Source organism: Mesocricetus auratus, unplaced genomic scaffold (assembly GCF_017639785.1).
Source record: "Mesocricetus auratus isolate SY011 unplaced genomic scaffold, BCM_Maur_2.0 Super-Scaffold_100018, whole genome shotgun sequence".
NCBI lineage: Eukaryota > Metazoa > Chordata > Mammalia > Rodentia > Cricetidae > Mesocricetus > Mesocricetus auratus.
This window is the reverse complement of record NW_024429199.1, coordinates 51,935,917-51,953,569: the sequence shown is the minus strand read 5'-3', so window position 1 is coordinate 51,953,569 and position 17,653 is coordinate 51,935,917.

Genomic DNA, 17,653 nt, shown 5'->3' with positions numbered 1-17,653 from the left:
TTGGTTGACATTTGGGGAACAATTAGGAGAATTGCTCAGAGTTCCTGAGACTTTGCTTCAATTTGTGTGTATTGCTCTGATACAAGTGTGAAGTGAAATATATACTCAAAACCAACTTGCTGGGTCTGCCATCATTCCTCCCAGGCTAAACCCTGGTAAGTGTTCCTGACACCTCCTATCCCCTCAGGTGCTCCAATGTCTGGCCACAACTACTTTGGTGTGCCCCTGGTTGCCTCATCGTGAAGGGACCAGACCCTCACCCCGTACTCAACTTTAGCAGCCATGACAGGCTGCAGAAAAGACCCAGCAAGGCAAACACCTCTGTCTTAGCAACCTGCCTTCCCTGATCACACCCCTCGCTAGGAAGCCAAAAGTGGCAATGAACCAATCAGAAGTCAGATGGCACACTTTGGATGTGCTTCAGGAGCTCTGGATGTGCTTTACAGCCAAAGTGAAGGGAAGAGCATACCAACTGCCCTGGGAGGGCCTATAGGGCACAACAAAGGGTTGACAAATCAGCACAGGACAGGCCATCCACGCCCAGAAGTGTACCAATCCTGAGACTTTTGTGGACCCCCCAGACACTCCCCTTGCTCTGTCCCAATAAATTCCCTGCCCCTAGATCCTTCTTGCTCCATCTTCTGTGTTAGATGAACTGTGGAACTGAGTTAATGCAGTTAACTCATTAAATTACTAAAGACTGTTTGCTTTTGCATTGGAAAGGGTCTCTTGGTGATTTGGAAGTTCAGAATTTGGGCACAACACTGCCACCTTGTACCCCTGATTGCCACAGAGCACCCCAGCTGCCTCATGTCCTGTGTTGTGTGAGTTTGTTGAAGAAAAAGGTCACTACAAAATGAAATCATTAGACCTGGATGGAAGCAGGAAAGTTCAGCCTCTGATGGACTGAACCTCGTGCGGCAGTACAAAGGCATATTTATTGAATGATTCAGAAAGATTTATTTTTTGGCAAACAAGTTTGTCAAACTTAACCTAATCTGTGTGTTTTTCTTCCTTCCTTCCTTCCTTCCTTCCTTCCTTCCTTCCTTCGTTTCTTCCTTTCCTGTTTTTTTTTCTGAGACATAGTTTCTCTGTATTGTTTTGGAGGCTGTTCTGGAACTTGCCCTGTAGACCAGGCTGGTCTCCAACTAACAGAGATCTGCCTGCCTCTGCATCATGCCCCTGCAACTTTAGACCTTATTGTGTTCCATTGTCAGTACCCAATAATCCAACAGCTTCAGGTGTTCCATCTGTGACCAAAGGCCATGCAAATGCTGTAAAGATGCTCCAGAAAAACAACTCTATAAATCAAGGAAAGCAATCACTGATTCCCAGGAAGATTTCTGTTAAGGTTAAAGTTCATTTACAAAACAACTGTTCTGTTCTGATATTTACCCTTGATACAGTGACTCTGCTAGCCTCCTACAAAACTCCCCGCTCCAAGGCTACCCAATGTCCTTCAGGTTGCTTAAGGTTCACTCTCCTGACTGCCTCAGTGCCCCCCCCCCGGCAACCATTGCCTCTACACCACCCAGCTGCATCAGTTTTCCCCCAGGATTCATCAGTGTCATGTCCCCCAAAACCTAACTGTCCCCTCAGGCTGCATGGGTGTCCCCCACTGCCTCAGTTTACCCATGGCTGAGTCAGTGCCCATCAGCTACCCTGATGCTCCATTGGCTATCTCAGTATCTCTCCCAACTGCCTTGGTATCTTCCCTAATTGTTGCATTTTCCCCCATGCTGCCTCAATATGCCCCAGTACCTGCACAGCACCTTAGTGAACCACAGGCTAACTTGGCATTCCTCTCAAGTCCTTCAGTGTCTGGCAGGTTACCTCAGAGTCCCTGAGATTTTCTCAGTGTCCCCCTCCTAGGTGGCTCCATGTTCCCCCAGCTGCCAGTGTTCCACAAAGGATGCCTCAGTCCCACCCCGTCCCACACCCCACCCACACTCTCCTACCTCCAGCTGGCTGTTGCATGAAAAATAAAAGACCCAGTGACTGATACTAGAGTTCAAACTTCAAGCTGAAAATCAGAAAAACAAAGTAGCAAACCACTAGCTCTTACCACTACCTCAGGCTAACTGGGCTGATCATGCTGCCTCTCCTCAGCATGGCTATAGAATCCTGAGACTGAATGTCTCTCTATCCTCAATGTGGCTGGAGAACAAAACCCAAGCTACTGAAGGATCACAAATTAAAATTAATAAAAGTTTAAAAACATGGGCCCTGAAAAGGGAATGTCTAATGCCTGGGAATGCCATGACTGGCACCTGAGCCCTGCTCCCAGAGAAGGGGAGGTGACTATCTGTCACTCCTGCTAACATTCCTTTGCTAATTGCTGGTTGTAAAGGTGCCCAGCTGGTTGTCAAATTCCCCAGCCCATGGGGATAACTGACAGACCCTGTGAGCCCCCCAACCCTGCAACTCCATGCCCTGTCTTATCTAAGTCAAATGTATCTCCCTTAAAATATTTAGTTACTGCCCAACACTGTACTTTGTATGACCTTAAGCAACCATGGAAACTCTAAAATTTGTGACTTTCAGCCTTATGTTCTTTCCTTATAAAAACCCTGCTTAGTTATTGTTCAGGGCTTCTGCCACTTACAAGAGTAGAAGTCCAAGCTATCTTGAATTAAAAGAAACCCTTTGCATTTGCATCGGATGTGTCATGTCCTTGGGGTGGCCTGCCTGGGCATAACACTACCTCGGTATACCACCATTCTGCTTTGATGTTGCTGTCCCAGTTACCTCAAGGTCACAGTGACTTGCCTGCCACAGCTGGGGAAGAGCTGGGTCCAGGGGACTTTGGGGGGGGCAGATACTGTAGGGTGTCAGCATCAAGGTTTCAAGGGACCCACCTGACCAGTCCCCAAAACAAAGCCACTCTCTAATTAGTGGGGCAGTGAGTCCACCCTTGGCTTAGCAGATGGACCCAATCATGAGTCAGCAGATCCTTGAACTCAGGATCAAGAGAGATCCCAACTCAACATTTTTAGACCCCTAGTGACTAGCCCATCACAGAGTGACTTGCCCTTCTGCCCTCTCATGAGAAACTGGAGACCTCAAGATAAACTTAAAAGATAACCCTCCCTGATCCAGGAACTAGCTCACCACATTCCTGCTCAATGTTTAACTGTACAATGCCCAAAGAATGCTTGCTTGAGATAACCTTCCTGTTAAGACATAAGCTATCTTTTAATCCCAGCACTCGGGAGGCAGAGGCAGGTGGATCTCTGTGAGTTCGAGACCAGCCTGGTCTACAGAGAGAGAGTTCCAGGACAGCCTCCAAAGCCACAGAGAAACCCTGTCTCAAAAAACCACAAAAAAAAAAAAAGACATAAGCTATTATTTAACTTCCTCATCCTTTTTGATGTTTGCCTAACTCCCTGATTCGGTTTTTCCCTTTTAAGACACCCTGACTGCAGCTACTAGGGGGTCGAACTCCTCTGCCCCTGCGAGGGTCATGAGCTCGGCCCCAGTGCACTGGTTCCCCAAATAAACCTCGTGTGCTTGCATCAAGAATGGTCTCTCTTGAATTATTGGGGCATCGGCTTATCCCAAAACTTGAGTGAGGGTCTCCCCACTCTGGGGGTCTTTTAATCACACCAGTCATTCACAGACCAACACACTAGCCCAATCACAGCTCCTGTGCTAGCACTAAGGAGGTGTTCAGATCATTAAGAGGTCAGTGGACCTTGCCATTAATGACTAGGAGGAGTACACACAGTGACTGGCAGATAAGTCTGTGAACAGAGGTTGTCCACTCTATGTCAGGACATCATCAGACTGGCCCATTACAGGTCAGAAGGTCCACAGTGACTGACTAGTCAGTCTGCAAATAGTAGGTTATCCACGCCTTTTGTAAGTAGTGCAGCCTAGTCTTGAGTCAGCCTACGAATGACTGTTCAACTCTTGAGAGTATATACAATCCGTAGCAGGACCTCATATGCTCCAAGAGGAAAAAATGCAATATAAAATATGGGAGGAAGAGATCCACTCTTACCACACACAGGAGCTTATATTGGTGGAAGAATGGTATGGTGGGATGAGAAAAGAATGTCTTACCAAAACCTGCACTTTATAGAAAGATTGAGAGGAGTAGAACCCTCTTGTAGACCAGAGAAGTATTGAAAAGTATGTCTTACAGACATCAAACAATTGTTGGGGTTCAAATATTGTTATCCTTAAAGCAGTGTACCCATGTCTAATTACCTTTTAACTTTGTAACCACAAGTAGCTGCCAAGTGACATAAGTTCTGCAAGAACAGGATGTGCCTGGCTCAAGGATTCATTAAGCCTACAAAAATGCAGAACTCTGTTTAGAATGAGGTTATGTAGGGGGTAGTAAATGTGTAGGGGGAAGCATAAAGGGGAATGTGGGGATTTTTATGATGACTATGATGTAACTCTTAGAAGTTAAAAAAAAACAATAATAAAAGTGTTCAAGTAAACCTGGTAGAACAACTCTGTTAAAGTCTAACCACAGCTCAAGCTATTTGGAGTCACTTGTGTGCCATCCATCTTGTGTTCAGATTCTTAATTTGCAACAGCCACTTTCCACATCTCAGGACCTGTACCACAGGGCACTTAAGAAGATTCTTCATCACCCTATCAGCAGACCACACTTTACAAACCAGGATGTGCACACATGGTGACTGGCAGATCAGTTACTGCAAGTAGGTCATTCACCCATATTACTGAACCAACACTCATGGCAGCTGTGAAGGGACCAGAGAGGAGCTCAGCTGTCTGTCAGTCTATACATTACAGACTTGATGGATGAACTACTCATGGTATAGTGACCTGGATTGAAGAGACACCCACTGACTCAGCCACAGGCCAACACAAATACATCTGTCCATTCAAACTGAGATGTTGATCCACTGAGAGAACTGTGCACCCACACCCTGAGAGAAATGCACCACGGGCTGCATTAGCATGGATCAAGTCATTGAAGTGGTTAAATGTGACACTGATAGTGGGTACACACACACACACACACAAGAGAAAGAGAGAGAGAGAGAGAGTCACACTAGCCTGCCAATCACAGGTCAGCAAGGATAGGATAAGCATTATGAATCATCAGGGCTGTTCATCACTGATCAACATGGCTATCCATCAAGGTGAGTGGACCAATCCTCTAACACAATAGATGGCCGATGTGTTCACACATCAGTAGGCCAGCTTAATGCAAACCCTAACCCTAACCACCCACCACCCTAACTTCACCCTAAATCATAAACGCTTAACATTAAACCCTAACTGCTAAACCTAACCCTAAAACTATCCTAACACTCTAACCCTCTAACTCTAACACCCTAACCCTAACCCAAAACCCCAACCAGAGAAAGAGAAAAAACGTAGAAATCAATACCAACAATTACAAATTAAATATATTTAGAGTAATATAAAACTAATAAAGTACAAATCATTTTATTGTTTTGTTGTTTGAAACAGGGTTTCACAGCATTGGCTGTCCTGGAACTTACTCTGTAGACTAGGCTGGTCTCAAACTCACAGAGATCTGCCTGCCTCTGCCTCTGCCTCCTGGGTGCTGGGATTAAAATATGTTCCACCACTGCCCGTCAAGACAAGTTTTAATACTTGTATTTTTGAATAGTTGGAAATATTTTTATAGGATAAATATAAAAATTACAGAAATAGAAAACAAATTTTGATGGATTCTTAAAGTTGTTTAAAAGTTTTCTTTATTTTGTTCTAACTCCCAAGTGTATTTAGAATTCTTGAAACAGTGGAAAATGAAGTAGAAAAACTGGATTCAGATATGTCTCTATGGATGTGGAAGTATGAAACAGAAAACATCCAAGGTGCCAAATGTGGAGTGGTATGGGAAAATCTGGTAGAAGGGAACTGGAGTAGTCAGGGTTTTCTCTCTCTGGAACATAGCACAAAGGGAACAATTTCCGGCTGTATAGACAAGAGAATGGATGCTAAAAGATCAATCACTTACAATTGGTGGACTTAATCAAATTCAGGACAGGAAGCAGGAAACCTTGTTCTAAATGACACTGTTTTCCTGTCTTTCCTGCCCGTCCTTCTTTCTCTTTCAGACTTTTGTGACAGAGTCTCATTCATTCTGTAACCTACTGACCACAGAGTATTGATAATTCACCTGTTTCAGCTTCTTGAGTGCTGGAATTAAAAGCATGAGTGACTAGGACAAGCTATTTATTTTCTTTTAAGAATCTCTTGTAGGGCTGGGTGTTGGTAGAGCATGCCTTTAATCCCAGCACTGGTGAAGCGGAGGCAGCCAGATCTTTGTGAGTTGGAGAACAGCTTGGTCTACAAAGCTACACATAGAAACTTTGTCTCAAAAAACAAAACAAAACAAAACACCACCAACAAAAAAGAATCTCTTCTAGAAGTTTGAGATGTACAACAGATACATTTAGAGACTTACTAGTAGTGAAATATTTAATGACCACGACCACATAAAACAATTAATCAGTCATTCTGGCCACCTAGGAAAGTGTGATCTTGTTATTTTCTACCAATCTGTTATAGGGTCTTTCATATTTATTTATAAAGTTGTCTAAAAATATAAATTTATTTCTATTGCATTTAGTTATTCCAGAAAACTACTTGATTTTAACTGTTATTTTCATTATTATCATTATTATATAATTATATAAAAGTCATTATTATATAAAAGTCTGCCACTGACCTCATTATAAAATATTTATATTCAAGAAGTAGAAACATGAAAATCTTGTGACTTATAATAGCATTTATAGAACTGGAGATCATTACGGTAAGTGAAATAAATCAGGCACAGGAATAAAAGAACTTTGTGAAACTAGGTATAAGTGACACTAGAAAAAATGATCTCACAGAATTCAAAAATAAAATAATGATTACTGCATGATAGAAAGAGGCGGTTAGGAGAAGATTATGGTCAGGTGTGAAACAATAGTGAATACTGGGAAGTTCTGTGTGCTCTTAATAATCAGGTGGCTTCAGTGATGATAATGAAATGTGCGTCCAAGAAATTGGAAGAAGTGTACAATTTAAGTTAGAATTGTTAACTTTAACTTGAAAGAAATCAACATGTATGTGCTACCTCTTGCCACTAGGGTGCAGTGCAGACCTGATAATGTTGCTCTACTTTCTCAAGCCCTTTTATTCAGTAACTTGTACATAACAGTCATTTGGTGAAAACCTGTGGCTTTGAGTTGATTTACGTGTATTTAAAAATATGTCATGTTTTCTCTTCAAGTATGATTTTTCAATATTAAATCTGAAAATGCACTCTAAATTTCTTGAAAAATATGAGAAAGATAAAAAATACTTTTATAGTTTAAATTGGGTCTATATTTGATGATGATAAACAGTTACATTTTGGGCAGAGGCCAGAGGGGGCAGCTTAAAAAAAGATGAATAGTTATATTTCAATATACATTTGTATAATATATTAATGCATACTTGATCTTTTTACTAGTTGGCATACTTAGTCTTTGAAAATACTATATATGCAAATACCCCAAATTTGTTAAACATGCTGAAGCACTAAAAAACTGAACGAATAATTCTTAACCACACACATTTATTTGTATTTCTTATCCTTTATAATGTATTATAACCAAAGAATGATTTTATGCTACATGTAGAAATGTATTGTAGACTTAGTGGAAGTGAAAACGCTCTGGGTCAACACTCAGAAGTAAGAGAAGAAGTAAATTGGACGCCTTTAATCCCAGCACTCGGGAGGCAGAGGCAGGTGGATCTCTGTGAGTTTGAGGCCAGCCTGGTCTACAGAGTGAGTTCCAGGCCAGCCTCCAAAGCCACAGAGAAACCTTGTCTCGAAAAACCAAAAAAAAAAAAAAAAGTAAATTGGAATCTTCATATAAATTGCACTTTTTCCATTCCTTTCTCTTAAAATCTCCAGGTAAATCTTTGTCTTTCACCATAGCTCTTTATATACGGAAATTTGAGAGCACAAGTATAAAACTTAGATGATTGAAATTCTTAAGGCAAATACATGTCCAGTCAAAGCCACCTGATTAAAAGATTAGCAGTTAGAGTTATAAACAGCTGTTCTTGAGAGTCCTCAGTTCTTCACATGTATTTAAAAGTCTGGTGTGCTTCAGAAAGAAACCAGTCCTGAACCACTGACATTTAGAGGACAGAAACAGTAAGGATCTAATTTTTAAAATCAGAATATTTTGACATTCATTAGCAACAATGAACAGTAAATGGGATTCTGCTCAAAGTGTAGCTTCTATGTTGAATTTTATACTCATTCACATCCTCCTTTGAAAGTTTATAAACACTGACTTGTAATAGATTATTAAGTCTAAAAGATTGGAGTGATTGTTTCCATAGATTCTCAGTGTAGATGATCAGGTACTAATGCAAGTAACACTGATTACAAATAATATCATGAAGCATTTTTTAAAAGGAAGTATGATAGTTATTTCTAATCAAGGGTAAAATGTTAGCTATATTTTAGTAAATTTGGAAATACTGTTCACATTTTAAAATTTGTGTAAGTGAGGGTATAGTGAAGAAACCACTGAAATAGAAATGATTATTTCATGAATGGGGAGAATTTTATTGTGGATGAGAGAGGGAGAGAATGAGAGAGAGAGAAAAAAATCTAGAGTCATCTGGAATAGTTCAGAACACAGAGACAGAGAAAATGAAGCAGAATGAACATGGCTAGGGCTATCTCTCCAGAGAAAATGGAAGTCAGAGAAGAAAGAGAAATTGCAGTGGGAAAGCCTTGCTGATTTTATAGAGAGCAGGGAAGAGAGTGATCTGAAATCTGGAACAGCCTGGGAACTAACATGGTGGAGTAGGTAAGAAAAGCCAGAATGCTACCCTAGACTTTGGTATGTAGACAAGAACAGGTATGTCACGATGTTCCCATATGTCCTTTTTTCCATAGGAAAGGGAAGATAGTAGAAATGGCTCTCTTTTGTGAACATAAAATCCATTTTACAGGTTCCTGAGGACCTCTAGATGTGAGTTTTTATCTTTTTGCCAGCTATCTTCTATAGTCTACCTTGAGCTGATCAAATAATGTCATTTTGCACTAAGTGAGTGTGCCTGCCTTTTGGAGTACTTGGGGTTTTTTCCTGTGCACCTAACAGTCTGAAGATGAAAATAACAACTATTTATTTATTTATTTATGCTTCTCTTATATATTATATCCTGACCAGTTTCTCCTCACTCCATTCCTCCCAGTCTCCTCCTCTACCTCCCATCTCCTCCTGATTCATTCTTCCTTGCAAGACAAAAAGGCAACCTACAGATTGGGAAAATATATTCACTAATCCCATATCTGACAGAGGGCTGATCTCCAAAATTTACAAAGAACTCAAGAAGCAAGTCTCCAAAACACCAAAAGATCCAATTAAAAAGTGGGGGACTGAACTAAATAGTGAATTCTCAATAGAGGATGCTAAAATTGCTGAGAGACACTTAAGAAAGTGCTAAACATCCTCAGCCATCAGGGAAATGCAAATAAAAACAACTCTGAGATATCATTTTGCTCCTGTCAGAATGGCTAAAATCAAAAACACTAATGACAGTTTATGCTGGAGAGGATGTGGAGAAAGGGGAACACTCGTCCATTGCTGGTGGGAGTGCAAACTTGTACAGCCACTTTGGAAATCAGTATGGAGATTCTTCAGGAAAATGTAAATCAGTCTACCACAAGACCCAGCAATTGCACTCTTAGGCATATCCCCAAAAGATGCCCATTCTCACCACAAGGATGTCTGTTCCATGTCGTAGGTCTTCCTATACGTAGTCTCTAAAGTGCTCAGCCTCTGAATCTTGCCTCACTTTTGTCTGGATTTATCCCTTCTGAGACTTGTCAATATGTTTTGAGGAAATGTTGATTAACAATTTTAGGATTTTACCAGATCAGGTTATATTCCTTTAATTGTGTTAAGTACATGTTAATGTCCTGAAATTCTTAGAGTCATTTCATCATTTTAATCTTTTAGCTTAGGATTTATAAAAACAAGTTGTCACACAATTCTACAGATATCCAAAGGGCTTTAAAAGTTCATGAAGAAAGACAAAACCTAAGAATAATAGGTATAGAAGGCGAAGAAATCCACTTCAAAGGGGCAGAAAATATATTCAACAAAATCATAGAAGAAAACTTTCCCAACTTAAAGAAAGACATCCCAATGAAAGTACAAGAAGCCTACAGAACACCAAACAGAGTGGACCACAAAAGGAAGTCTCCTCGCCACATAATAGTAAAAACCCCGAACATACAAAATAAAGAATATTAAGAGCAGCAAAGGAAAAAGGCCAAGTAACATACAAAGGCAAACCTATCAGAATCACACCTGACTTCTTCATGGAAACTCTGAAAGCCAGAAGGCCCTGGATAGCTATTCTACCAACACTAAGAGACCAAGGATGCCAGCCCAGACTGCTATACCCAGAAAAGCTTTCAATCACTATAGATGGTGAAAACAAGATATTCCATGACAAAGCCAGATTTAAACAATACATATCCACTAACCCAGCTCTACAGAAAGTTCTGGAAGGAAAACCCTAACCCAAGGGAGTTAACTACAACCAGAAAAACATAGGCAATAGATAATACCACTTTACCAACAGCCAAAAGAAAAGAGGTTGAAATCCACATATAATTCCACCATCAAATGTTCCAAAACAAACAAGAATGAGCAATCAATGGTCACTAATATCCCTCAGTATAATAGTCTTAACTCTCTCATAAAGAGACACAGATTAACAGAATGGATTCGAAGACAGAAGCCATCCTTCTGCTGCATACAAGAAACACACCTGGCCGGGCGTTGGTGGTGCACGCCTTTAATCCCAGCACTTGGGAGGCAGAGGCAGGCGGATCTCTGTGAGTTCGAGGCCAGCCTGGTCTACAGAGCTAGTTCCAGGACAGTCTCCAAAACAATACAGAGAAACCCTGTCTCGAAAAACCAAAAAAAAAAAAAAAAAAAAAAACACCTGAACCGCAAAGACAGACATTACTTCAGGGTTAAGGGTTGGGAAAAGATTTTCCAATCAAATGGACCCAAGAAACAAGCAGGGGTAGCAATCCTAATATCTAACAAATTAGATTTTTAAGATAAAATCAATCAAAAGAGATGAAGGAGGTCACTTCATATTCATCACAGGAGAAATCCACTAAGATGAAGTTTCAATTTTGAACATCAAGTCCCAAAAAAAGGCACCCACGTTCATAAAAGAATAATTACTAAAACTCAAATCACATCTAAAGCCCCACACACTTATAGTGGGAGACTTCAACGCCCCACTCTCACCACTAGACAGGACTACCAGACAGAAACTTAACAAAGAAACAAAGGAACTAATAGAAGTTATGACTGAATTGAGTTTAACAGACATCTATAGAACAATCCATCCAAACACAAAAGAATATACCTCCTTCTCAGCTCCACACAGAACCTTCTCAAAAACTGACCACATACTTGGCAACATATCAAACCTCAAAAGGTACAAAAAAATGGAATAACTCCATGTATCTTATCAGACTACCATGTGTTAAAGTTAGAATTCAACAACACAAATCACAGAAATCCTGAAAACTCATGGAAGTTGAATAATGCACAATTGCAACACTCCTGGATCAAAGAAGAAATAAAAAAGAAATTAAAGTCTTCCTAGAATTCAATGAGAATGAAGACACAACATACCCAAACTTATGGGACACTTTGAAGTGCCCACATGAAGAAACTGGAGAATAGTTACACTAGAGAATTAACAGCACAACTGAAAGCTCTAGAACACAAAGAAACAAATTCACCCAGGAGGAGCAGACGCCAGGAAACAATCAAATTGAGGGCTGAAATCAATAAAGCAGAAACTAGGAAAACAATACAAAATATCAACATGACAAAGAGCTGGTTCTTTAAGAAAATCAACAAGATAGACAAACCTTTATCCAAACTTACCAAACGACAGAGTGTGAACATGCAAATTTACAAAATCAGAAATGAAATGGGAGACATAACAACAGACACTGAGGAAATCCAGAGAATCATCAGGTCATACTTTGAAAACCTGTACTCCACAATATTTGAAAATTTAAAGGAAATGGACAACTTTCTGGATAGATATTACTTACCAAAATTAAATCAAGAACAGATAAGCAATTTAAATAGACCTACAACACCTAAGGAAATAGAAGCAGTCATCAAAGTCTCCCAACCAAAAATCCCAGGTCCAGATGGCCTCAGTGCAGAATTCTACCAGAAATTCAAAGACCAGCTTCTCCCAATTCTTCTCAAAGTATTATGTGCAATAGAAGTAGAAGGGTCTTTGCCAAACTCTTTTTACGAGGCTTCAATAACATTGATACCCAAGCCACACAAAGACACAACTAAGAAAGAGAACTTCAGACCAACATCCCTCATAAACATTGATGCAAAACTACTCAATAAAATACTGGCAAATCGGATCCAAGAACACATCAGAAAACTCATCCACTATAATCAAGTAGGCTTCATCCCAGGCAGGCAGGGTTGGTTCAACATATGAAAATCAATCAATGCAATCCACCATATAAGCAAACTGAGAAAGAAAACCACATGATCATTTCACTAGATACTGAAAATTCCTTTGACAAAATCCATCCAACGGAGGTACTCTTGGATGAATTGGTACAGGAGACCGCTTCCTGAACATCACACCAGTAGCACAGACATTGAGATTAACAATTAGTAAATGGGATCTTCCTAAACTGAGAAGCTTCTGTAAGGCAAAGGACATAGTCAACAAGACAAAACGGCAGCTCACAGAATGGGGAAAAATCTTCACCAACCCTACATCTATCTGACAGAGGGCTGATTTCCAAAATATTCAATGAACACAAGAAGTCAGTCACCAAAACACCAAATAATCCAATTAAAATGTAGGGTATAGAACTAAGTAGAGAATTCTCAATAGAGGAATCTAAAATTGCTGAAAGACACTTAAGAAAGTGCTAAACATCCTCAGCCATCAGGGAAATGCAAATAAAAACAACTCTGAGATATCATTTTGCTCCTGTCAGAATGGCTAAAATCAAAAACACTAATGATAATTTATGCTGGAGAGGATATGGAGAAAGGGAAACACTCCTCCACTGTTAGTGGGAATGCAAAATCATACAGCCACTTTGGAAATCTGTATGGTGGTTCCTCAGGAAAATGGGAATCAGTCTACCTCAAGATTCCACTCTTAGGCATATACCCAAAAGATGCACATTCATACAACAAGGACATCTGTTCAACTATATTCATAGCAGCATTATTGGTAGTAGCCAGAACCTGGAATCAACTTAGATGCCGCACAAATGAAGAATGGATAAAGAAAATGTGGTACTCAGTGGGAAAAAATGGAATCTTTAAGTTTGCAGGCAAATGGATGAAACTAGAAGAAACCATCCCGAGTAAGGTAACCCAGTCACAAAAAGACAAACATGATAATTCACTCATATATGGATTTTAGATGTAGAGCAAAAGATTATCAGCCTACAATCCACACTACCAGAGAAGCTAGGAAACAAGGAGGACCCTAATAGAGACATACATGATCTCCTGGAGAAGGGGAAAGGGACAACATCTCCTGAGCTAATTGGGAGCATGATGGGAGGGGAGAGGGAATTAGGAGAAAGAGAAGGGGAGAAGAGGATAGAAGAGGAGGACATGAGGGAGCAGGAAGATTGAGTCAGGGGAAGAATATAGGAGAACAAGAAAAGAGATGTCATAAGAGGGAGCCAGTATAGGTTTAAAGAGAAATCTGGCACTAGGGAAATGTCCAAAGATCTACAAGAATGACACCAACTAAGAATCTAAGCAATAGGGGCTGGAGAGATGGCTCAGAGGTTAAGAGCACTGATTGTTCTTCCAGAGGTCCTGAGTTCAATTCCCAGCAACCACATGGTGGCTCACAACCATCTGTAATGAGATCTGGTGCCCTCTTCTGGCATGCAGACATACATGGGAACAGGATGTTATATTCATAATAAATATATCTTAAAAAAAAAAGAATCTAAGCAATAGTGGAGAGGCTGTCTTAAATGCCCTCCCCTGTTAATGAGATTGATGAGATGATAGGGGAAGTCCTTATGTGTATATGTAAATAAAGCACTGTTGGCCAATAGGGAAGCAAGATATGTGGGACTAGGAGTCTAGGAGGATTTTGGGGAATGTAGTTAAGAAGGGCACCATGTCATCTCCCGGGAGGAAGGACGTGTCAGAAGTATGTCCTTGTAAATATAAGTCCTTATAAAATATATATTAGTAATTATGGGTCAATAATTAAGTCAGAGCTAGCTGATAAGAAACCAAGCAAATGGCCAACAGCTTCATAATTAATACAGAGTCTTGTGTGTTATTTGGGGACTAAAGCAACAACAGGACCCAGGTGGGATCCCACAATAATGACTACCTTAAATGCCACCCTAGAACCTTCATCCAGTAGCTGAAGGAAGCAGAAGCAGACACCCACAGCTAGACACTGAGCCAAACTCCTTGAATCCAGTTGTAGAGATGGGGGAGTGATAAGCAAAGGGGTTAAGACCAGGCTGGAGAAACCCACAGAATGGCTGACCTGAACAAGGGGGAGCTCATGGACCCCAGACTGATAGCTGGGATACGAGCACAGTACTGATCCAGACCCCCTGAATATGGGTGTCAGTTAGGAGGCTTGAGAAATCTATGAGGCCTCTGGTAGTGGATCAGTATTTATCCCTAGTATACGAGTGGATTTTAGGAGCCCATTCCACACAGAGAGATACTCTCTCAGTCTAGACACATGGGGGAGGGCCTAGACCCTGCTCCAAATGTTATGACACACTTTGATGATTCCCCCATAGAAGGCCTCACCCTCCTGAGGGAGCAGAAAGGGGATGGAATAGGGGGTCGGTGGGGAGCAGGGTAGGAGAGGGAACTGGGATTCACATATAAAAGAAGCTTGTTTCTGCAGGCATTCTGGGCAGATCAGTTGGGACAGGTATTCGGGCACTCGGGAGTCACAGAATACTAAGTGTTAAACAGCTCAGATGGAAAGGTATCCTGGAGCTTGGGAACCAAGGACTACTACAGGCTGCAGTAAGCATAGTAGCTTATAGCCCTGCCTCTGGGAAAGGCTTCCCCAGAGTATCGGCTCTGCTCCAGCAAGAGAGGGGCTTCCAGTTGGGGATGTTTGCCCAGTGAGGCAGTTTTGCTCCAGCAGGAGGTTTCCCAGGGGAAATTGCTACAGTTCAGCTCTGCTCCCTGGGAGTGTAACAACACCGCTCTGCCAAGGGAAGGTTTCCCTGGCAGAAGTGTTACAGCTCTGTTCGCTCTGCTCTTCCCAGGGTCACCTCTCATCCAAAGCTCATCGAAAAGGTTTATTGGGAGGGAAGAATCCAGGAGAGTGGCTACCCTCTGCCAGAGTGGCAGAGGACAGCCTGGTAGCATGAACAGCCACAAGCTGAACAAACACATGGTTTATATAGGGCTTCCAGGGTGGGGATTGGTCAGATTTTAATGCTGAGCTCAGATTAGCAAAGCTCCTGCTCGAGGATTGGTTAGTTTTTTGTGCAGGGTTAGGGTCAGATTTTGCTCTGGTTTCAGGGCCAAACTGTGTTTCTTTCACTGGTCCTTTTTAGCCCTTTGGCTCCAATTTTAGGGACAGGGTGTATTTCTTTCACTGACTCTGATTCTAGGGACAAAGTATGTTTCTTTGGCACTGGTTTCAGGGTCAGGGTACATTTCTTTGGTTATGGTTTTCGGGCCACAGTGTGTTTCTTTGGCTCTTCTCAGAGTGTGTTTCTTTGGCTGGACCTTTTCTCCTATATGCCCCCCTTTTTTGTTTAATACAACTGGGGTTTGGAAAAGGGGCGGTGTTATCATTAGACTACTTCCAGCTGAATAAGGGCATCAAAGTTCATGGGACAATCTTCATCTTTGTCCAGATGTGTCCAGGTGTTGTAGCTCTCTGGCTCCATAGCTAGGGACTGGTAATCCTGCAACAGCAACTGGTTGAAAGTCTGGTTAGAAATTTTTTGAACTTGTTGGAATATAGACAAGATGTTTGTAAGACAAAATGGTAGGATTAATAAAAGAGACAGAAGAGGGTTTTAGAAAGGTAACATCTAGTTTTATATTGGATCATTAGTGATCTACTGGCCAGAAGCATCAAGCTGTTCCTTAAGTTTTTGAAGGTCTGTCTGAGGTTGTTGAATCTTAACTTTATTATACCTGCTTGACTAACATGGAAGCAACATTTTAGATAGACTGAAGGGTGAGGAAAGCTGTATATATCTAGGGAAGTAGTTAGTCCTGCTGCTCCTGTGGCTATACCTGCAGTTATGTGCAGGGCTATCAGAAGGGTATGACTTAATTGCCTATGTCATGTTGTGTTGTTATAATTTTAATGATGAGAATTGGTAAGGGCTCTTCAACAGGTATCACCCCTAATTTAGGGAAAAGGAACACCAGGATGTAGGTCTCTGACCACCTAACAGGTAGGCAGTGGTATACTTGTGTGCCACAGAGAATTGAAAAACACTGTGAATGTTTGGGCATAGGGGTTGTGTGGTAGTACTAAGCATTGTGGTATTATTGCAATCTGTAGAACCCAAGTGTCCACAAGGTGTATTTCTGAGGAGTTAAAATAGTCTGCAATACTGAAGAGAGAGATGTGGAAGAGATAACGATGGTAGTAGTGTTTGGCTCAGAGTAGTTTAGAAGTGGCAAGGTAAGAAAGTCTGTTAAGACAATGGGTAAGGCCACAAATGGTTGTGAGTTTGACCCAGGAGGGACACACAACCAGCATTCTTTAAAGCAGTTAGGCAAGACATTATTTAAAAACTGATATGTAGAGATTAAGGTTTGAATCAAGAGATGGTATGACAAGGATGTGGTATCAGTACTGTCAAAAAAGAAAGAGGGATGAGGAAGGGCTCTTTGTCACAGGAGAGCCAACAGTAGGAGTTTTATCCAATCTGTATGTAGTTTTTGGGAGTTTGATAGGAATATTTTTGAGAGAATGACTAGTTTGTTTAGCTTTATCTGAAGACTGGGGATGGTAGGAGATATAAGGACTTTGGCCAAAAGTTTTTAGAATTTGAAAGGTAAATTTAGGGTCACTATCTGATTGAAGGGAGGTTGGAACTCCAAAACAGGGGATGGTCTCCCTAAAAAGGAGATCAGAAACTGTTTGTGATCTTTTATTAGTGGTGAGAAAAACTCCTACCCATCCTGAGAACGTATCCACTAGGAAAAAAGGTATCTGAAGAATTAAACTGTAGGTATGTGGGAGAAATCGAGTTGAGCTGACAGTCTGATCCAGAGAGGGATCCCTGGCTTGATGAGTGGGGAAAGGGAGACTCCAATGCCTGGAGGTAGGCGTAGAAGTTTGACAAACTATAAGAAATGGTGATAGTCTTTACATAGGATAGTTTCTTAGAGGCAGACTGTAAATAGGTTTTAATAAAGTGGGACAAAGGCTGACTATTAGGGATAGGATAAAATTTGTTGAGATATGTGGAGATGGTGATGGAGGCAAAGGTTATAAAATGAGAGCACCTTGTGGCATGTGATGGGGACCCAGACCCCTGAGAGTCGCAGTTCTAGCTGCCTCATCAGTTTAGTTATTTTCCTTGAAAATAGGACTGTCTCGGTGAGTTGGGTAGAAA